This window comes from Pseudophryne corroboree, chromosome 10 (genome assembly GCF_028390025.1).
Source record: "Pseudophryne corroboree isolate aPseCor3 chromosome 10, aPseCor3.hap2, whole genome shotgun sequence".
Lineage (NCBI taxonomy): Eukaryota > Metazoa > Chordata > Amphibia > Anura > Myobatrachidae > Pseudophryne > Pseudophryne corroboree.
In genome coordinates this window covers 105294468-105317197 of record NC_086453.1, presented here as the reverse complement: position 1 = coordinate 105317197, position 22730 = coordinate 105294468, and the positions used below count along the sequence as shown (strand labels likewise).

Genomic DNA, 22730 nt, shown 5'->3' with positions numbered 1-22730 from the left:
CATTCCTACACCCCATCTTCCTCGGAAGTCGATCTATCCAGTGCGGATGAAATTGACAACCAAACCTTGGACCGTCGAAGTACTCAAACATCTCGAATAAATAACAACTCAGTGACCGGTTTTTTAGAACAAACCAGGGGAGCACGTGGCTACCAAGCAAAAGAAAAACGAGACGCAGTAAGAAGAAGGGGAAGAGAAAAATGGGGCTCACCGTCTCCAAACCGGTATCCCAACCGCAGGAACCAGAAATAGACCTGACCCACAGTAAACTTAAGATAATCAACCTCTCCAACCGCATTCTTACTGTACAACAAAGATCAGTCCTGGAAAAAGGTCTAACTTTCTCACCAACCAAAAGATTTAACAGATTCCAGTGGCAAACCAATTTACAACTGTTTGCACGAAAATTACTATTAGCAAAGTTTTTTACAGATAGAACAGGTACACTTGAACCTTCCTCTGACTTGGAAAACATGTCATCACAAGAAAGGACAGCTCTGGCGACATTAGAAGAACTTGCTGAGCCTAATGAGTTAATCCCTTCTACACAACAAACACGACCGCTGCTGAAGAAAAAATCATCTTTTTTCCCTAAGGACACCCTATGCCCTGAGGTCAAAGTTTTCACGAACTTGGTCACTCGGGACTTGGACAGACTATATCTGAACAAGAAGTATCATCACACCGCAAGTAATTTGACACCGAACGAACAGAAGGCGCTCCAGGAGATGAAAACCTGGACTGACGTAGTCCTGAAACCATCAGATAAAGGAGGTAATGTTGTGATTTGGCCGACGGAATTATATGTTAAACAAGCAAAGAAACAACTAGATGACCAAGCATGTTATCAGAAGAGTATTTTTGACCCTACTGAAAGGTATACCAAACTGTATATGAATATCATCAACAGGGCATACCATGATGGCACCATAACCAAATCAGAACAGGATTACCTAACTGTAGATAATCCTCGGGTACCAACATTTTACCTTTTACCCAAGGTTCATAAAGATCTTCAAGACCCTCCGGTCGTCCTATAGTTTCAGGAAATGGTGGCCTACTAGAAAAAGCCTGTATATTTTTGGATACACATCTTAGGGACTACGTTTTGGAACTTCCATCATATACCCGGGATACGACCGACGTCCTTCGAAAGATCAATGATATACATTTGGAAGAAACACATCTCCTCGTGAGCCTTGATGTTGAGGCGTTATATACAAGTATAAAACATGACCTTGGCATCCAGGCGGTGGAATACTTTTTGAAAATGCGGGGAATGGATGACTTTCATCAATTTCTATTACGACTTCTCCATTTTGTTTTGAACAAAAACTATTTTACCTTCAACAACCTCTTCTACACCCAGGTAAGTGGAACAGCGATGGGGGCAGCATGCGCCCCCACTTACGCTAACCTCTTCCTGGGTTGGTGGGAAGGGAGTTTGTATTTTCTGACCTCTGTGAATCATATACCAAACATATTATATTGTGGACACGTTATATTGATGACATACTCATCATATGGGACGGCACACAAACTGAACTCTTGGATTTCATACAGCAACTCAATAATAATACCCTTAATCTCTCATTCACTTGTGATTACAACAAGGACAGTATCTCTTTCTTGGATCTTCGAATTTATAGGGACACCAATAACATGATCTCCACGGAAATTTATAGGAAGAACACAGCTACCAACACTCTTCTGTACCAAGCTAGCTCACATTTTCCCCCTACAATAACCAACATCCCGAAAGGAGAATTTCTACGCCTTAGGAGAAATTGCTCAAACGATGAAGTTTTCAAGATAAGAAGTAAAGAACTGATACTTAGATTAAAAGACAGAGGATACAGTATGCGATCCATCAAAAAAGCAAAAAACAACATAACTCAAACTACAAGAGATAATTTAATCTTTAATACAACAACAAAGAAACGTAAAGAAGAATCCCAAACCATAAGATTTGTGGGGGATTTCTGCAAAGAATGGAGGGAGATCAAGTCCTCCTGCAAAGACACTGGCACATTGTACTCTCTGATGAAGACCTGGCAAAAAACTTAATACTAAAATCGATCTGAGCTGGCGGCGATCACCAAATCTAAAGGACCTTTTAGTCAGTAGCCATTTCTCACAACAACCACCACGCGGGCCACTAATCAAAGGAAGCTATTCTTGTGGTAATTGTAAAATCTGCCAACACATGGTTAATATACAAGAACTGGTGGACAAATATGGTGATCAGATAAAAATCAATGACTTTTTCAATTGCAAAAGTTAGAATGTTGTTTATTGCATTTCCTGCCCATGTGGCCTGAGATATGTAGGAATGACTACTCGCATGCTAAAAATTAGAACTCTTGAACATATGAGCAATATTAGGAATGCTGCTAAACACCAACAAAGAATGCAACAACTGACAACCATCGCAAAACATTTCCTAATCCATCATTCAAGCTCAGTCCAAGATCTCAAAGTACACAGCCTTGAACAGATCAAACCAGGGATCCGAGGTGGAGACATTACACGAATGCTCCTCAGAAAGGAGAGTGAATGGACTTTTAGACTAGACACCTTGGCTCCCAAAGGCCTAAACGAATATTTAAACTACAGTGTTTTTCTATAAAGAATTTTGTTTTTCCCACTGAGCATGATTCACCTTGCTCACACACCCGAGACCTCCATTTTTTCACTCCTAACCAACCCGCACAATTCTCTCTCAGCACAATCCTGTTCAAACAAACCGCCCTTCTCCATTCCCCCCCTCCTTTCTCCATTTTACCTGCACCCAATCTTCACTCATTCCCCTTCCAATACTTTCACTCTGCCTCACTCATATTCCACACCATTTTTTACTCACATAGACATACATAAGGGCCTCTACCCCAGTCACTGCCCTTAAACATACTAGCTCCAAAATCCGTCCACCAACCTAAACCAACCTCACTATCCACCAGTCCCTTCCCACTTCCCTGCATCCGCTTCCACTTTCCTAAACCCCCCCCACAAAAAACCTCCCCCCATCCATTCCAAACCCTTCCCCCCTTCCCCCCCCCTCCCCAAACAACCCCCCCCTTCTATTCCATCATATTCACTCAGCAACTTTAAGTCGACACCCAGTTTTTAACTCACTCACCACCATAATTCACACCTCACATCTAGTGCAAACCCCCCCTCCCCCCCCCCCAGATACACAAAAGATGGCTTTCCTCTCCCCGCACTCTCTATTTTCTACCACACCCCTCCCACCTTCACATTTCTCCCGCATACCTCACACCAACTATTCCCTTTAACACAAACAGCTATCCTTGCCCCCCAGAATTGACACGGTCTCAACAGATCTCCTATGCTATATTACAACTTACAACGTCCCTAATGCTTCTTTATATCTACATTTACTGCATGATTCCTATTTTTGTTTACATTCAGCTATTGTTCTTCTATCGCTTTTCTATCATTTTCTATTTTTATTATTATTTTTATTTTTACTTTCAGTCTCAGAATTTCCATATATACACTTAATTTCTATCTTTATTTATTTTTCAATAAATAAAAAAAATTCTTACACTTCTCTCTTTTTTCATTCTCCCACTTTCTTTTTCATTCATCATATCATATATCTTCTTCATTCAATTTTACACTCTCTTTTATTCATATTATCACGTTATTTTCCCTATCTTTTCCGGATCTTTCCCTCTCCAAATTTACCATAATATAATTTGGTCTCTAAATACAAGTTATACGATTCTCTTAATTGTTCTCCAAACTATAATCAGACCAGTATCAGTTAAACCTGACTTTTATTGTTCTTATAATGACACTCCTAATACTCAGTTTTAGTCTGCCGCAATCTGTTTTCCTATTTGCAGGTGATCCAATATAGATTATTACAAACAGGTGTATTCCAACTCTCCTGACAGGCTGCGCCCATAAATACAGGCAGCGGGGAACTCCGAGAGCAGGCGATCATGTGATCAAGCTCTCGGGGCGAAACGTACGTCACTTCCGGTCCCGGCGCCCGAACTTCCGGTTGCACGGACCGCGGCCGCCGGCGCCTCCCTACTCGATTCCTGCATGTCCACTGATCTGAGGGTCTCCTATAGTGGTCAGGGTAAGACAGCCCTCGGCTCTTAGCCGAAAACGGGCTCTCCTTGCCCAAACCGTGGTTCCTCCTATTTTTCCTTTTCCACAGGGTCCATCATATATTTCACCACTTAATAGGGGAAAAGTGGCAAAACCATAATTTGTGATACATACATTTATTCTATTATATTGTCATGATTATCATGCTAAATTTCCTTTTTTCCCCATTTGTACCTTATTGTTGGATAAGGGTGGGGGAGGAGCAACCCTCTTACAATGGACAATGAATTTTTCTATTATCATATGCTTTAATTGAATTTCACTGATAATTACTATACTATAGACACATTTCTCTTACTGTTTTGAGCATTTAGAGAGGGCATTATCTAGCCCTCCTTTTCCTTAGGCTGACTGGGAGTATATCTGCCTTTTGTAATATCAATTCAAGGACCTCACAGTCAGTATTGGTATTTGATCCTTGATCACCATTGGCCAGACCTCCTGGCATAAAATCCATCAGTTTATTTCATTATCATTATTATTTATTTCTGACCGTATATAATCTATCTTTTTTATGTAATTCTGGGAGTATATCTGCTTTTTTTGTTATATCAATTCAAAGACCTCACAATCTTACTGGTATTCGAATCTAGACCTCCTGGCATAAAATCCATCAATTTATTTCAGGATCATTATTATCAATTTCTGACCATATACAATCTATTTTTCATGTAATTCTGGGCACTATCAAACCCTCCTGCTGCCCAGGCGGATTGGGAGTACAATGTTTATTTGGTATTATTTATCTCAGAACTACATAGTCAGAATTATTGTCTGAAGTCAAAACACCATTGATCAGACTTCCCAGTACAAAAATCCATTAAGTCTATCACACCATTACCAGCATTCATCCCTGACCACATACAATCAAATATTTACTCAATCTGTGATTGATCTTGGGTCCCAACACAGTTGGAAAACGGTGCGCCTAGGATACCAAATTTACTTACGGTCAGACCGCACTGAGTATGCCCAAACTCATCTGATCTTGGAAGCCAAGCACTGCAGGGCCTGGTCAGTACCTGGATGGGGAACCACCAGGGAATACTAGGTACCGTAGGTATTTTACTCTCCAACAGCCTAAGCTATTTGGGACTCATTACATCAATTTGATCTCAGGTCTATAGTATTTGTCAGATTATATTGGAATCGAGGCAGTGGCCTCAATCATCCAAATTCCTTTCCATGGAGGATATGTATGAATAAATTTCTTTATGGATGAGGGTTCATTTATTTTCGCTCACTAATAATATAATTTTGCCTATAACAGGTACATTGGTACTGGCAACATCCATACTCTTTAAACATTGATGCCAGCTCTCGCTTTTTCTTAAGTATATACTAATAAATGATAATTTTAATAATTTCATCATTTCAATTCTTTCAAGTGTGCCCAGGAAAAGGCTTATAGTTTCCTTTTTTGGTCCTTTGTTCTCTTCAAAGGCCCATACTTGTTGTTTCATAGTTGTTATAACTATCTTCCTGGAGCACCACCAACCATTTGCCGAATTTATTATTGTTAGTAGGCCTTTATGTTGGTTTAATTCAAATTCACTGAACTGAAATCGTTATATCCTGTGCAGATTTATTCTCTTTTGTTAAGACTGTATTACTGAGGTCTATCTCAGTTCCTAAATCTAGCACGGATCAGAGGATCACCAGAGTATACTTACTATCCCCATTGCCTAATTATGACCACCTTTAACTTAAAAACTGAATTAAGCACCAAGCGCAGAACAGAAGACTTAGAAAGCATCTTTCCCACTGGGGATGATATTCAAGATCCAGATCCCAACTGGGAGGATGAAATATTGAAATTAAAATACACTTTGCAACGACAGACACGCACGAACTGGGACTTAACAAGTTTGGAGAACTATCAAAAACAAAAAATCATACCTAGAGGCCTCAGGCCTAAACTATTCCGCTCATTCAAATTATTCACCGCCAACCTACGACAGGAGTGGGAAACCACTTTGCTCAAATGCTCTCATGAGCTTATTGGCATTCTTATCAAGCATAATAACCTTGTCTTGGACGAGTGCACCAAATAAATTGATGTAATTGCCAAGACTTTGGAACAATGGGAACAAAACCCTATATTTCAAAACAGATTTGAGAAAATTAAGAAGGACCTGCAAGCATATGAACAGACCATAATTGATAGGAAGAAAACTAAGTTTACCAGGGACAAGAGGGACTTTTCCAACAACAAGATATTTCAGTGGAATAGACCGATTAGAAAAGAACGCCCCGTGGGACATTCCTACACCCCATCTTCCTCGGAAGTCGATCTATCCAGTGCGGATGAAATTGACAACCAAACCTTGGACCGTCGAAGTACTCAAACATCTCGAATAAATAACAACTCAGTGACCGGTTTTTTAGAACAAACCAGGGGAGCACGTGGCTACCAAGCAAAAGAAAAACGAGACGCAGTAAGAAGAAGGGGAAGAGAAACATGGGGCTCACCGTCTCCAAACCGGTATCCCAACCGCAGGAACCAGAAATAGACCTGACCCACAGTAAACTTAAGATAATCAACCTCTCCAACCGCATTCTTACTGTACAACAAAGATCAGTCCTGGAAAAAGGTCTAACTTTCTCACCAACCAAAAGATTTAACAGATTCCAGTGGCAAACCAATTTACAACTGTTTGCACGAAAATTACTATTAGCAAAGTTTTTTACAGATAGAACAGGTACACTTGAACCTTCCTCTGACTTGGAAAACATGTCATCACAAGAAAGGACAGCTCTGGCGACATTAGAAGAACTTGCTGATCCTAATGAGTTAATCCCTTCTACACAACAAACACGACCGCTGCTGAAGAAAAAATCATCTTTTTTCCCTAAGGACACCCTATGCCCAGAGGTCAAAGTTTTCACGAACTTGGTCACTCGGGACTTGGACAGACTATATCTGAACAAGAAGTATCATCACACCGCAAGTAATTTGACACCGAACGAACAGAAGGCGCTCCAGGAGATGAAAACCTGGACTGACGTAGTCCTGAAACCATCAGATAAAGGAGGTAATGTTGTGATTTGGCCGACGGAATTATATGTTAAACAAGCAAAGAAACAACTAGATGACCAAGCATGTTATCAGAAGAGTATTTTTGACCCTACTGAAAGGTATACCAAACTGTATATGAATATCATCAACAGGGCATACCATGATGGCACCATAACCAAATCAGAACAGGATTACCTAACTGTAGATAATCCTCGGGTACCAACATTTTACCTTTTACCCAAGGTTCATAAAGATCTTCAAGACCCTCCCGGTCGTCCTATAGTTTCAGGAAATGGTGGCCTACTAGAAAAAGCCTGTATATTTTTGGATACACATCTTAGGGACTACGTTTTGGAACTTCCATCATATACCCGGGATACGACCGACGTCCTTCGAAAGATCAATGATATACATTTGGAAGAAACACATCTCCTCGTGAGCCTTGATGTTGAGGCGTTATATACAAGTATAAAACATGACCTTGGCATCCAGGCGGTGGAATACTTTTTGAAAATGCGGGGAATGGATGACTTTCATCAATTTCTATTACGACTTCTCCATTTTGTTTTGAACAAAAACTATTTTACCTTCAACAACCTCTTCTACACCCAGGTAAGTGGAACAGCGATGGGGGCAGCATGCGCCCCCACTTACGCTAACCTCTTCCTGGGTTGGTGGGAAAGGGAGTTTGTATTTTCTGACCTCTGTGAATCATATACCAAACATATTATATTGTGGACACGTTATATTGATGACATACTCATCATATGGGACGGCACACAAACTGAACTCTTGGATTTCATACAGCAACTCAATAATAATACCCTTAATCTCTCATTCACTTGTGATTACAACAAGGACAGTATCTCTTTCTTGGATCTTCGAATTTATAGGGACACCAATAACATGATCACCACGGAAATTTATAGGAAGAACACAGCTACCAACACTCTTCTGTACCAAGCTAGCTCACATTTTCCCCCTACAATAACCAACATCCCGAAAGGAGAATTTCTACGCCTTAGGAGAAATTGCTCAAACGATGAAGTTTTCAAGATAAGAAGTAAAGAACTGATACTTAGATTAAAAGACAGAGGATACAGTATGCGATCCATCAAAAAAGCAAAAAACAACATAACTCAAACTACAAGAGATAATTTAATCTTTAATACAACAACAAAGAAACGTAAAGAAGAATCCCAAACCATAAGATTTGTGGGGGATTTCTGCAAAGAATGGAGGGAGATCAAGTCCATCCTGCAAAGACACTGGCACATTGTACTCTCTGATGAAGACCTGGCCAAAAAACTTAATACTAAAATCGATCTGAGCTGGCGGCGATCACCAAATCTAAAGGACCTTTTAGTCAGTAGCCATTTCTCACAACAACCACCACGCGGGCCACTAATCAAAGGAAGCTATTCTTGTGGTAATTGTAAAATCTGCCAACACATGGTTAATATACAAGAACTGGTGGACAAATATGGTGATCAGATAAAAATCAATGACTTTTTCAATTGCAAAAGTTAGAATGTTGTTTATTGCATTTCCTGCCCATGTGGCCTGAGATATGTAGGAATGACTACTCGCATGCTAAAAATTAGAACTCTTGAACATATGAGCAATATTAGGAATGCTGCTAAACACCAACAAAGAATGCAACAACTGACAACCATCGCAAAACATTTCCTAATCCATCATTCAAGCTCAGTCCAAGATCTCAAAGTACACGGCCTTGAACAGATCAAACCAGGGATCCGAGGTGGAGACATTACACGAATGCTCCTCAGAAAGGAGAGTGAATGGACTTTTAGACTAGACACCTTGGCTCCCAAAGGCCTAAACGAATATTTAAACTACAGTGTTTTTCTATAAAGAATTTTGTTTTTCCCACTGAGCATGATTCACCTTGCTCACACACCCGAGACCTCCATTTTTTCACTCCTAACCAACCCGCACAATTCTCTCTCAGCACAATCCTGTTCAAACAAACCGCCCTTCTCCATTCCCCCCCTCCTTTCTCCATTTTACCTGCACCCAATCTTCACTCATTCCCCTTCCAATACTTTCACTCTGCCTCACTCATATTCCACACCATTTTTTACTCACATAGACATACATAAGGGCCTCTACCCCAGTCACTGCCCTTAAACATACTAGCTCCAAAATCCGTCCACCAACCTAAACCAACCTCACTATCCACCAGTCCCTTCCCACTTCCCTGCATCCGCTTCCACTTTCCTAAACCCCCCCCACAAAAAACCTCCCCCCATCCATTCCAAACCCTTCCCCCCTTCCCCCCCCCTCCCCAAACAACCCCCCCCTTCTATTCCATCATATTCACTCAGCAACTTTAAGTCGACACCCAGTTTTTAACTCACTCACCACCATAATTCACACCTCACATCTAGTGCAAACCCCCCCTCCCCCCCCCAGATACACAAAAGATGGCTTTCCTCTCCCCGCACTCTCTATTTTCTACCACACCCCTCCCACCTTCACATTTCTCCCGCATACCTCACACCAACTATTCCCTTTAACACAAACAGCTATCCTTGCCCCCCAGAATTGACACGGTCTCAACAGATCTCCTATGCTATATTACAACTTACAACGTCCCTAATGCTTCTTTATATCTACATTTACTGCATGATTCCTATTTTTGTTTACATTCAGCTATTGTTCTTCTATCGCTTTTCTATCATTTTCTATTTTTATTATTATTTTTATTTTTACTTTCAGTCTCAGAATTTCCATATATACACTTAATTTCTATCTTTATTTATTTTTCAATAAATAAAAAAAATTCTTACACTTCTCTCTTTTTTCATTCTCCCACTTTCTTTTTCATTCATCATATCATATATCTTCTTCATTCAATTTTACACTCTCTTTTATTCATATTATCACGTTATTTTCCCTATCTTTTCCGGATCTTTCCCTCTCCAAATTTACCATAATATAATTTGGTCTCTAAATACAAGTTATACGATTCTCTTAATTGTTCTCCAAACTATAATCAGACCAGTATCAGTTAAACCTGACTTTTATTGTTCTTATAATGACACTCCTAATACTCAGTTTTAGTCTGCCGCAATCTGTTTTCCTATTTGCAGGTGATCCAATATAGATTATTACAAACAGGTGTATTCCAACTCTCCTGACAGGCTGCGCCCATAAATACAGGCAGCGGGGAACTCCGAGAGCAGGCGATCATGTGATCAAGCTCTCGGGGCGAAACGTACGTCACTTCCGGTCCCGGCGCCCGAACTTCCGGTTGCACGGACCGCGGCCGCCGGCGCCTCCCTACTCGATTCCTGCATGTCCACTGATCTGAGGGTCTCCTATAGTGGTCAGGGTAAGACAGCCCTCGGCTCTTAGCCGAAAACGGGCTCTCCTTGCCCAAACCGTGGTTCCTCCTATTTTTCCTTTTCCACAGGGTCCATCATATATTTCACCACTTAATAGGGGAAAAGTGGCAAAACCATAATTTGTGATACATACATTTATTCTATTATATTGTCATGATTATCATGCTAAATTTCCTTTTTTCCCCATTTGTACCTTATTGTTGGATAAGGGTGGGGGAGGAGCAACCCTCTTACAATGGACAATGAATTTTTCTATTATCATATGCTTTAATTGAATTTCACTGATAATTACTATACTATAGACACATTTCTCTTACTGTTTTGAGCATTTAGAGAGGGCATTATCTAGCCCTCCTTTTCCTTAGGCTGACTGGGAGTATATCTGCCTTTTGTAATATCAATTCAAGGACCTCACAGTCAGTATTGGTATTTGATCCTTGATCACCATTGGCCAGACCTCCTGGCATAAAATCCATCAGTTTATTTCATTATCATTATTATTTATTTCTGACCGTATATAATCTATCTTTTTTATGTAATTCTGGGAGTATATCTGCTTTTTTTGTTATATCAATTCAAAGACCTCACAATCTTACTGGTATTCGAATCTAGACCTCCTGGCATAAAATCCATCAATTTATTTCAGGATCATTATTATCAATTTCTGACCATATACAATCTATTTTTCATGTAATTCTGGGCACTATCAAACCCTCCTGCTGCCCAGGCGGATTGGGAGTACAATGTTTATTTGGTATTATTTATCTCAGAACTACATAGTCAGAATTATTGTCTGAAGTCAAAACACCATTGATCAGACTTCCCAGTACAAAAATCCATTAAGTCTATCACACCATTACCAGCATTCATCCCTGACCACATACAATCAAATATTTACTCAATCTGTGATTGATCTTGGGTCCCAACACAGTTGGAAAACGGTGCGCCTAGGATACCAAATTTACTTACGGTCAGACCGCACTGAGTATGCCCAAACTCATCTGATCTTGGAAGCCAAGCACTGCAGGGCCTGGTCAGTACCTGGATGGGGAACCACCAGGGAATACTAGGTACCGTAGGTATTTTACTCTCCAACAGCCTAAGCTATTTGGGACTCATTACATCAATTTGATCTCAGGTCTATAGTATTTGTCAGATTATATTGGAATCGAGGCAGTGGCCTCAATCATCCAAATTCCTTTCCATGGAGGATATGTATGAATAAATTTCTTTATGGATGAGGGTTCATTTATTTTCGCTCACTAATAATATAATTTTGCCTATAACAGGTACATTGGTACTGGCAACATCCATACTCTTTAAACATTGATGCCAGCTCTCGCTTTTTCTTAAGTATATACTAATAAATGATAATTTTAATAATTTCATCATTTCAATTCTTTCAAGTGTGCCCAGGAAAAGGCTTATAGTTTCCTTTTTTGGTCCTTTGTTCTCTTCAAAGGCCCATACTTGTTGTTTCATAGTTGTTATAACTATCTTCCTGGAGCACCACCAACCATTTGCCGAATTTATTATTGTTAGTAGGCCTTTATGTTGGTTTAATTCAAATTCACTGAACTGAAATCGTTATATCCTGTGCAGATTTATTCTCTTTTGTTAAGACTGTATTACTGAGGTCTATCTCAGTTCCTAAATCTAGCACGGATCAGAGGATCACCAGAGTATACTTACTATCCCCATTGCCTAATTATGACCACCTTTAACTTAAAAACTGAATTAAGCACCAAGCGCAGAACAGAAGACTTAGAAAGCATCTTTCCCACTGGGGATGATATTCAAGATCCAGATCCCAACTGGGAGGATGAAATATTGAAATTAAAATACACTTTGCAACGACAGACACGCACGAACTGGGACTTAACAAGTTTGGAGAACTATCAAAAACAAAAAATCATACCTAGAGGCCTCAGGCCTAAACTATTCCGCTCATTCAAATTATTCACCGCCAACCTACGACAGGAGTGGGAAACCACTTTGCTCAAATGCTCTCATGAGCTTATTGGCATTCTTATCAAGCATAATAACCTTGTCTTGGACGAGTGCACCAAATAAATTGATGTAATTGCCAAGACTTTGGAACAATGGGAACAAAACCCTATATTTCAAAACAGATTTGAGAAAATTAAGAAGGACCTGCAAGCATATGAACAGACCATAATTGATAGGAAGAAAACTAAGTTTACCAGGGACAAGAGGGACTTTTCCAACAACAAGATATTTCAGTGGAATAGACCGATTAGAAAAGAACGCCCCGTGGGACATTCCTACACCCCATCTTCCTCGGAAGTCGATCTATCCAGTGCGGATGAAATTGACAACCAAACCTTGGACCGTCGAAGTACTCAAACATCTCGAATAAATAACAACTCAGTGACCGGTTTTTTAGAACAAACCAGGGGAGCACGTGGCTACCAAGCAAAAGAAAAACGAGACGCAGTAAGAAGAAGGGGAAGAGAAACATGGGGCTCACCGTCTCCAAACCGGTATCCCAACCGCAGGAACCAGAAATAGACCTGACCCACAGTAAACTTAAGATAATCAACCTCTCCAACCGCATTCTTACTGTACAACAAAGATCAGTCCTGGAAAAAGGTCTAACTTTCTCACCAACCAAAAGATTTAACAGATTCCAGTGGCAAACCAATTTACAACTGTTTGCACGAAAATTACTATTAGCAAAGTTTTTTACAGATAGAACAGGTACACTTGAACCTTCCTCTGACTTGGAAAACATGTCATCACAAGAAAGGACAGCTCTGGCGACATTAGAAGAACTTGCTGATCCTAATGAGTTAATCCCTTCTACACAACAAACACGACCGCTGCTGAAGAAAAAATCATCTTTTTTCCCTAAGGACACCCTATGCCCAGAGGTCAAAGTTTTCACGAACTTGGTCACTCGGGACTTGGACAGACTATATCTGAACAAGAAGTATCATCACACCGCAAGTAATTTGACACCGAACGAACAGAAGGCGCTCCAGGAGATGAAAACCTGGACTGACGTAGTCCTGAAACCATCAGATAAAGGAGGTAATGTTGTGATTTGGCCGACGGAATTATATGTTAAACAAGCAAAGAAACAACTAGATGACCAAGCATGTTATCAGAAGAGTATTTTTGACCCTACTGAAAGGTATACCAAACTGTATATGAATATCATCAACAGGGCATACCATGATGGCACCATAACCAAATCAGAACAGGATTACCTAACTGTAGATAATCCTCGGGTACCAACATTTTACCTTTTACCCAAGGTTCATAAAGATCTTCAAGACCCTCCCGGTCGTCCTATAGTTTCAGGAAATGGTGGCCTACTAGAAAAAGCCTGTATATTTTTGGATACACATCTTAGGGACTACGTTTTGGAACTTCCATCATATACCCGGGATACGACCGACGTCCTTCGAAAGATCAATGATATACATTTGGAAGAAACACATCTCCTCGTGAGCCTTGATGTTGAGGCGTTATATACAAGTATAAAACATGACCTTGGCAACCAGGCGGTGGAATACTTTTTGAAAATGCGGGGAATGGATGACTTTCATCAATTTCTATTACGACTTCTCCATTTTGTTTTGAACAAAAACTATTTTACCTTCAACAACCTCTTCTACACCCAGGTAAGGGGAACAGCGATGGGGGCAGCATGCGCCCCCACTTACGCTAACCTCTTCCTGGGTTGGTGGGAAAGGGAGTTTGTATTTTCTGACCTCTGTGAATCATATACCAAACATATTATATTGTGGACACGTTATATTGATGACATACTCATCATATGGGACGGCACACAAACTGAACTCTTGGATTTCATACAGCAACTCAATAATAATACCCTTAATCTCTCATTCACTTGTGATTACAAGGACAGTATCTCTTTCTTGGATCTTCGAATTTATAGGGACACCAATAACATGATCACCACGGAAATTTATAGGAAGAACACAGCTACCAACACTCTTCTGTACCAAACTAGCTCACATTTTCCCCCTACAATAACCAACATCCCGAAAGGAGAATTTCTACGCCTTAGGAGAAATTGCTCAAACGATGAAGTTTTCAAGATAAGAAGTAAAGAACTGATACTTAGATTAAAAGACAGAGGATACAGTATGCGATTCATCAAAAAAGCAAAAAACAACATAACTCAAACTACAAGAGATAATTTAATCTTTAATACAACAACAAAGAAACGTAAAGAAGAATCCCAAACCATAAGATTTGTGGGGGATTTCTGCAAAGAATGGAGGGAGATCAAGTCCATCCTGCAAAGACACTGGCACATTGTACTCTCTGATGAAGACCTGGCCAAAAAACTTAATACTAAAATCGATCTGAGCTGGCGGCGATCACCAAATCTAAAGGACCTTTTAGTCAGTAGCCATTTCTCACAACAACCACCACGCGGACCACTAATCAAAGGAAGCTATTCTTGTGGTAATTGTAAAATCTGCCAACACATGGTTAATATACAAGAACTGGTGGACAAATATGGTGATCAGATAAAAATCAATGACTTTTTCAATTGCAAAAGTAAGAATGTTGTTTATTGCATTTCCTGCCCATGTGGCCTGAGATATGTAGGAATGACTACTCGCATGCTAAAAATTAGAACTCTTGAACATATGAGCAATATTAGGAATGCTGCTAAACACCAACAAAGAATGCAACAACTGACAACCATCGCAAAACATTTCCTAATCCATCATTCAAGCTCAGTCCAAGATCTCAAAGTACACGGCCTTGAACAGATCAAACCAGGGATCCGAGGTGGAGACATTACACGAATGCTCCTCAGAAAGGAGAGTGAATGGACTTTTAGACTAGACACCTTGGCTCCCAAAGGCCTAAACGAATATTTAAACTACAGTGTTTTTCTATAAAGAATTTTGTTTTTCCCACTGAGCATGATTCACCTTGCTCACACACCCGAGACCTCCATTTTTTCACTCCTAACCAACCCGCACAATTCTCTCTCAGCACAATCCTGTTCAAACAAACCGCCCTTCTCCATTCCCCCCCCCTCCTTTCTCCATTTTACCTGCACCCAATCTTCACTCATTCCCCTTCCAATACTTTCACTCTGCCTCACTCATATTCCACACCATTTTTTACTCACATAGACATACATAAGGGCCTCTACCCCAGTCACTGCCCTTAAACATACTAGCTCCAAAATCCGTCCACCAACCTAAACCAACCTCACTATCCACCAGTCCCTTCCCACTTCCCTGCCTCCGCTTCCACTTTCCTAAACCCCCCCCCCCACAAAAAACCTCCCCCCATCCATTCCAAACCCTTCCCCCCTTCCCCCCCCTCCCCAAACAACCCCCCCCTTCTATTCCATCATATTCACTCAGCAACTTTAAGTCGACACCCAGTTTTTAACTCACTCACCACCATAATTCACACCTCACATCTAGTGCAACCCCCCCCTCCCCCCCCCCATATACACAAAAGATGGCTTTCCTCTCCCCGCACTCTCTATTTTCTACCACACCCCTCCCACCTTCACATTTCTCCCGCTTACCTCACACCAACTATTCCCTTTAACACAAACAGCTATCCTTGCCCCCCAGAATTGACATGGTCTCAACATATCTCCTATGCTATATTACAACTTACAACGTCCCTAATGCTTCTTTATATCTACATTTACTGCATGATTCCTATTTTTGTTTACATTCAGCTATTGTTCTTCTATCGCTTTTCTATCATTTTCTATTTTTATTATTATTTTTATTTTTATTTTTACTTTCAGTCTCAGAATTTCCATATATACACTTAATTTCTATCTTTATTTATTTTTCAATAAATAAAAAAATTTCTTACACTTCTCTCTTTTTTCATTCTCCCACTTTCTTTTTCATTCATCATATCATATATCTTCTTCATTCAATTTTACACTCTCTTTTATTCATATTATCACGTTATTTTCCCTATCTTTTCCGGATCTTTCCCTCTCCAAATTTACCATAATATAATTTGGTCTCTAAATACAAGTTATACGATTCTCTTAATTGTTCTCCAAACTATAATCAGACCAGTATCATTTAAACCTTTCTTTTATTGTTCTTATAATGACACTCCTAATACTCAGTTTTAGTCTGCCGCAATCTGTTTTCCTATTTGCAGGTGATCCAATATAGATTATTACAAACAGGTGTATTCCAACTCTCCTGACAGGCTGCGCCCATAAATACAGGCAGCGGGGAACTCCGAGAGCAGGCGATCATGTGATCAAGCTCTCGGAGCGAAACGTACGTCACTTCCGGTCCCGGCGCCCGAACTTCCGGTTGCACGGACCGCGGCCGCCGGCGCCTCCCTACTCGATTCCTGCATGTCCACTGATCTGAGGGTCTCCTATAGTGGTCAGGGTAAGACAGCCCTCGGCTCTTAGCCGAAAACGGGCTCTCCTTGCCCAAACCGTGGTTCCTCCTATTTTTCCTTTTCCACAGGGTCCATCATATATTTCACCACTTAATAGGGGAAAAGTGGCAAAACCATAATTTGTGATACATACATTTATTCTATTATATTGTCATGATTATCATGCTCAATTTCCTTTTTTCCCCATTTGTACCTTATTGTTGGATAAGGGTGGGGGAGGAGCAACCCTCTTACAATGGACAATGAATTTTTCTATTATCATATGCTTTAATTGAATTTCGGTGATAATTACTATACTATAGACACATTTCTCTTACTGTTTTGAGCATTTAGAGAGGGCATTATCTAGCCCTCCTTTTTCTTAGGCTGACTGGGAGTATATCTGCCTTTTGTAATTTCAATTCAAGGACCTCACAGTCAGTATTGGTATTTGATCCTTGATCACCATTGGCCAGACCTCCTGGCATAAAATCCATCAGTTTATTTCATTATCATTATTATTTATTTCTGACCGTATATAATCTATCTTTTTTATGTAATTCTGGGAGTATATCTGCTTTTTTTGTTATATCAATTCAAAGACCTCACAATCTTACTGGTATTCGAATCTAGACCTCCTGGCATAAAATCCATCAATTTATTTTAGGATCATTATTATCAGTTTCTGACCATATACAATCTATTTTTCATGTAATTCTGGGCACTATCAAACCCTCCTGCTGCCCAGGCGGATTGGGAGTACAATGTTTATTTGGTATTATTTATCTCAGAACTACATAGTCAGAATTATTGTCTGAAGTCAAAACACCATTGATCAGACTTCCCAGTACAAAAATCCATTAAGTCTATTACACCATTACCAGCATTCATCCCTGACCACATACAATCAAATATTTACTCAATCTGTGATTGATCTTGGGTCCCAACACAGTTGGAAAACGGTGCGCCTAGGAGACCAAATTTACTTACGGTCAGACCGCACTGAGTATGCCCAAACTCGTCTGATCTTGGAAGCCAAGCACTGCAGGGCCTGGTCAGTACCTGGATGGGGAACCACCAGGGAATACTAGGTACCGTAGGTATTTTACTCTCCAACAGCCTAAGCTATTTGGGACTCATTACATCAATTTGATCTCAGGTCTATAGTATTTGTCAGATTATATTGGAATCGAGGCAGTGGCCTCAATCATCCAAATTCCTTTCCATGGAGGATATGTATGAATAAATTTCTTTATGGATGAGGGTTCATTTATTTTCGCTCACTAATAATATAATTTTGCCTATAACAGGTACATTGGTACTGGCAACATCCATACTCTTTAAACATTGATGCCAGCTCTCGCTTTTTCTTAAGTATATACTAATAAATGATAATTTTAATAATTTCATCATTTCAATTCTTTCAAGTGTGCCCAGGAAAAGGCTTATAGTTTCCTTTTTTGGTCCTTTGTTCTCTTCAAAGGCCCATACTTGTTGTTTCATGACTGCCTCAAATCGACATGATGGCATCCCGTCTCAACAAAAAGCTAAAGCGGTATTGCGCCAGGTCAAGGGACCCTCAGGCGGTAGCGGTAGACGCTCTGGTGACACCTTGGGTGATCAGATCGGTCTATGTGTTTCCTCCTCTTCCTCTCATACCCAAGGTGTTGAGAATAATACGAAGAAGCAGGGTCAGAACAATACTCATTGTTCCAGATTGGCCACGGAGGACTTGGTATCCGGAGCTGCAAGAGTTGCTCGCAGGGGATCCGTGGCCTCTTCCTCTAAGGCAGCACCTGCTGCGGCAGGGGCCCTGTCTGTTCCAAGACTTACCGCGGCTGCATTTGACGGCATGGCGGTTGAACGCCGGATCCTAGCGGAAAAAGGGATTCCGGAGGAAGTCATTCCTACCCTGATCACCGTATATGGCGGAAATATGTTTCTTGGTGTGAGGCCAGAGCTGCTGCTACGGAGGAGTTCCATTTGGGCCGTCTACTTCACTTCCTTCAAACAGGAGTGACTTTGGGCCTAAAATTAGGGTCCATAAAGGTCCAGATTTCAGCCTTATCCATTTTCTTTCAAAGAGAATTGGCCTCTATTCCTGAAGTACAGCCCTTTGTGAAGGGGGTGCTGCATATTCAGCCTCCGTTTGTGCCTCCGGTGGCGCCTTGGGATCTTAACATGGTGTTACGTTTCCTCAAGTCACCTTGGTTTGAACCACTCAAAACTGTGGAGTTGAAATACCTCACGTGGAAAGTGGTCATGTTGTTGGCGTTAGCTTCGGCAAGACGTGTTTCCGAATTGGCGGCTTTATCACATAAAAGCCCATACTTGGTTTTTCACGTGGATAGGGCAGAGTTGAGGACTCGCCCTCACTTTCTGCCAAAAGTGGTCTCATCTTTTCATGTGAACCAACCTATTGTCGTGCCTGTGGCTACACGGGACTTGGAGGATTCCGAGTACTTGGATGTAGTCAGGGCTTTAAAGATTTATGTGACCAGAACGGCTAGAATCAGGAAGACTGAAGCTTTGTTCGTTCTGTATGCGGCCAACAAGGTTGGCGCTCCTGCTTCAAAGCAGACTATTGCTCGCTGGATCTGTAACACGATTCAGCAGGCGCATTCTACGGCAGGATTGCCGTTACCGAAATCGGTTAAGGCCCACTCCACTAGGAAAGTGGGCTCTTCTTGGGCGGCTGCCAGAGGGGTCTCGGCATTACAGTTGTGCCGAGCAGCTACTTGGTCGGGGACACCTTTGCAAAGTTCTATAAGTTTGATACCCTGGCTGAGGAGGACCTCCTGTTTGCTCAATCGGTGCTGCAGAGTCATCCGCACTCTCCCGCCCGTTTGGGAGCTTTGGTATAATCCCCATGGTCCTTACGGAGTCCCAGCATCCTCAAGGACGTTAGAGAAAATAAGATTTTACTTACCGGTAAATCTATTTCTCGTAGTCCGTAGAGCAGACATTCCCAACCACGGTCCTCAAGGCACACTAACAGTGCAGGTTTTAGTGATATCCGGGCTTCAGCACAGGTGACTTAATTAGTAGCTCAGTTATTTTGATTTAACCATCTGTGCTGCAGCCTGGATATCACTAAAACCTGCACTGTTGGTGTGCCTTGAGGACCGTGGTTGGGAATGCCTGCCGTAGAGGATGCTGGGCGCCCGTCCCAAGTGCGGACTTTCTCTGCAAGACTTGTATATAGTTATTGCTTACATAAGAGTTATGCTATAGTTTTTCGGTTGAACCGTGGCTATGTTGTTATTCATACTGTTAACTGAGTAAGTTTATCACAAGTTATATGGTGTGATTGGTGTGGCTGGTATGGATCTCGCCCTTAGATTTACAAAAATCCTTCCTCGTACTGTCCATCTCCTCTGGGCACAGTTTCTCTAACTGAGGTCTGGAGGAGGGGCATAGAGGGAGGAGCCAGTGCACACCCAGAGTCCAAAGCTTTCTTAAAGTGCCCTATCTCCTGCGGAGCCCGTCTATTCCCCATGGTCCTTACGGAGTCCCAGCATCCTCTACGGACTACAAGAAATAGATTTACCAGTAAGTAAAATCTTATTTTAAATAATATAAATAAATAAGTCAGGAAACGTTAAACATACCATAATAAATAAATACGCAAGCATAATACAACCAGTAGGAGACAGAACTGTATTTTCTAAGCACACATTCTCCCACCTCATGGTAAGGCTCCTGTCTTCTTCCTGGTAGCTACTCTCTGGTCCAGAGCACTGATTGAGGACTCAGATCCACACACACACAGCAAACTGGGCATATGCAGCAGCTCTTCTCTGTCCTTTAAACTGCAGGATGTGGTGGCAGCTCTAGTAATCGTATTATATACCATTGCTATTATTGTCATAACTTGAGCCACTTGCCAAGATGAGGGGGGTTTCCATGCAACCGGAACCCCCCCCCCCCCCCCCGTGTTTGCCTATGAGACCACCTGAACAACTCAGCGGCTCTGCATGTGCCCCCAGCTGCCAGCCCTGTTGGACTGTGCATTGAGCTGGTTCTGTATCCAGGAGTGAAACCCACTTTCGCCACAAGAGGGTGTCACATGTTAACATTCATAAGAAAAAAACATGTCTTTAACACAGCACCTACTATTGCTTTCCTACACATGCTAGTCCCAGCAACAAAGGATCTGCACGCCTCATCATGTTAGGCATATTAGAACATGCAGTACAACAATTATGAGACCCACAAATTGCCCGTTCTTGTAAGGTTGCCTTTTTATATTCTTGTTTGTGAGCAGGGGGTTTCTTGATGTTTTTTTATTTTTTTATTTTAATTATGTTATTTATCCATGGGCTTGGGTGGATTAAAAGCACTTTTGCTGCTGAGCGACACGGATTCATGAACACATTGATTTTTTTTTTCTTTTTAATACTTTTTTTTTTTAAACAAGGCACATTGGGAGTGTATGTATTTTGTTTAATTAAAATTTATTTATATAAGAGGTGTGAGTGTGTATATTTCTAACTTGTTTTTAGTAAATTGTCAAAGTTATGATTGAATTAATCTCACAGTGGAGCTTGGTAGTAATTTAGGACCTGGGGCAGTGAGTAGGACCAGTGTCGGACTGGGGCATGAAGGGCCCACTGGGGGGATGCAGTTATAGGGGCCCATACTTAGGGGTGTGGCCATCCTACAAAGGGGGTGTGGCCAGCCTCCACAGAGGCTTGAAACACACAATAGTTTAGTGCAGTGTAATGCAACATATCCACCATGTATAATACAAGTACACAGTCTGGAACCTGATCTCTAGAGGAAGGAGTGGGCACTCAGGCAGTGGGGCGTACCAGTGGTTTCCCTGGTACCCCTGTGGGCCAGTCCGACCCTGAGTAGGACCGCCCTTTCATCACCTGATACACAGTACACAATCTTTACTAATTTACAATTAATTTATACACCTCTGTTACAGCAACCTGAAAGCCAAATGCTGGAACTATGCGGGAGTGACAATGCCGTCCCTTAGGCCCTGCTACCCAGGCACTGCTCGCCCTGACTGCATTTTTTGTACAATGGACAGTGTGATAGTTCCCATATAAATTAAGTAATACATTGGGCATATAGAATAATCTTTTAGATGAGTTATTTTCTAACACTGTATGGTCTGTTAGGGAGGGGTGGCAGTGTGGACTTTGTTTTACGGTATCCGGACTGTAGATCTACACTAAAAAGGTCTTCAGTCAATAGGTCTACCACTAATGGTAGACATGCATTAGGTCGACAGGGTGAAAAGGTAGACAGCTCAACAGATCGACAGGGTGAAAAGGTTGACATGATAACATACCTCCCAACTTTGTGTTTCCCCAAAGAGGGACACACGCGCGGCGCTCCCGAAAAGGGGCGTTGCCTAAGAAAAGGGGCATGGCTTTGCGAGAGGACCCGCGATCGCGAGCCACGCCCCCATTTTCATCACTGAGGGGGCATGCCCAGCGCTCTGTGAGCCGCTGGCATGCCCCCTCTCCCTCTGACGCCCCTGAACAGACGCTGTGCGCATGCGCACAGCGTCTATTCAACGCTGCTCTGCTAAGCAGGGCAGCGACAGACAGAGCCTCCCAACTGCCCCCCCACCGCGGGACACTGCGGCCCGCGGGTGGGACAGCGGGACAGTCCCCAAAAAATGGGACTGTCCCGCGAAAATCGGGACAGTTGGGAGGTATGTGATAATGGTCAACACACATATGGTAGATACAAGTTTTTTTATTTTTTTCTACTTTTTCATACTTCACCATCCACATGGACTATGATTGGGAATAGTAACCTGTGCCGATCGCAGC

General features: G+C 41.6%; 1 protein-coding gene and 3 pseudogenes across 2 annotated transcripts in view; 3 read left to right on the top strand and 1 right to left on the bottom strand.

Moving 5' to 3' along the window:
• Positions 1-22730, bottom strand: part of LOC134966159 (mpv17-like protein) — a 258059-nt gene that overhangs the window by 169192 nt on the left and 66137 nt on the right. The gene's annotated exons all lie outside the window — the stretch shown is intronic.
• LOC134968062 (5S ribosomal RNA) lies at positions 5091-5209 on the top strand (annotated as a pseudogene).
• LOC134968061 (5S ribosomal RNA) lies at positions 11500-11618 on the top strand (annotated as a pseudogene).
• On the top strand, positions 17917-18035 carry LOC134968119 (5S ribosomal RNA; annotated as a pseudogene).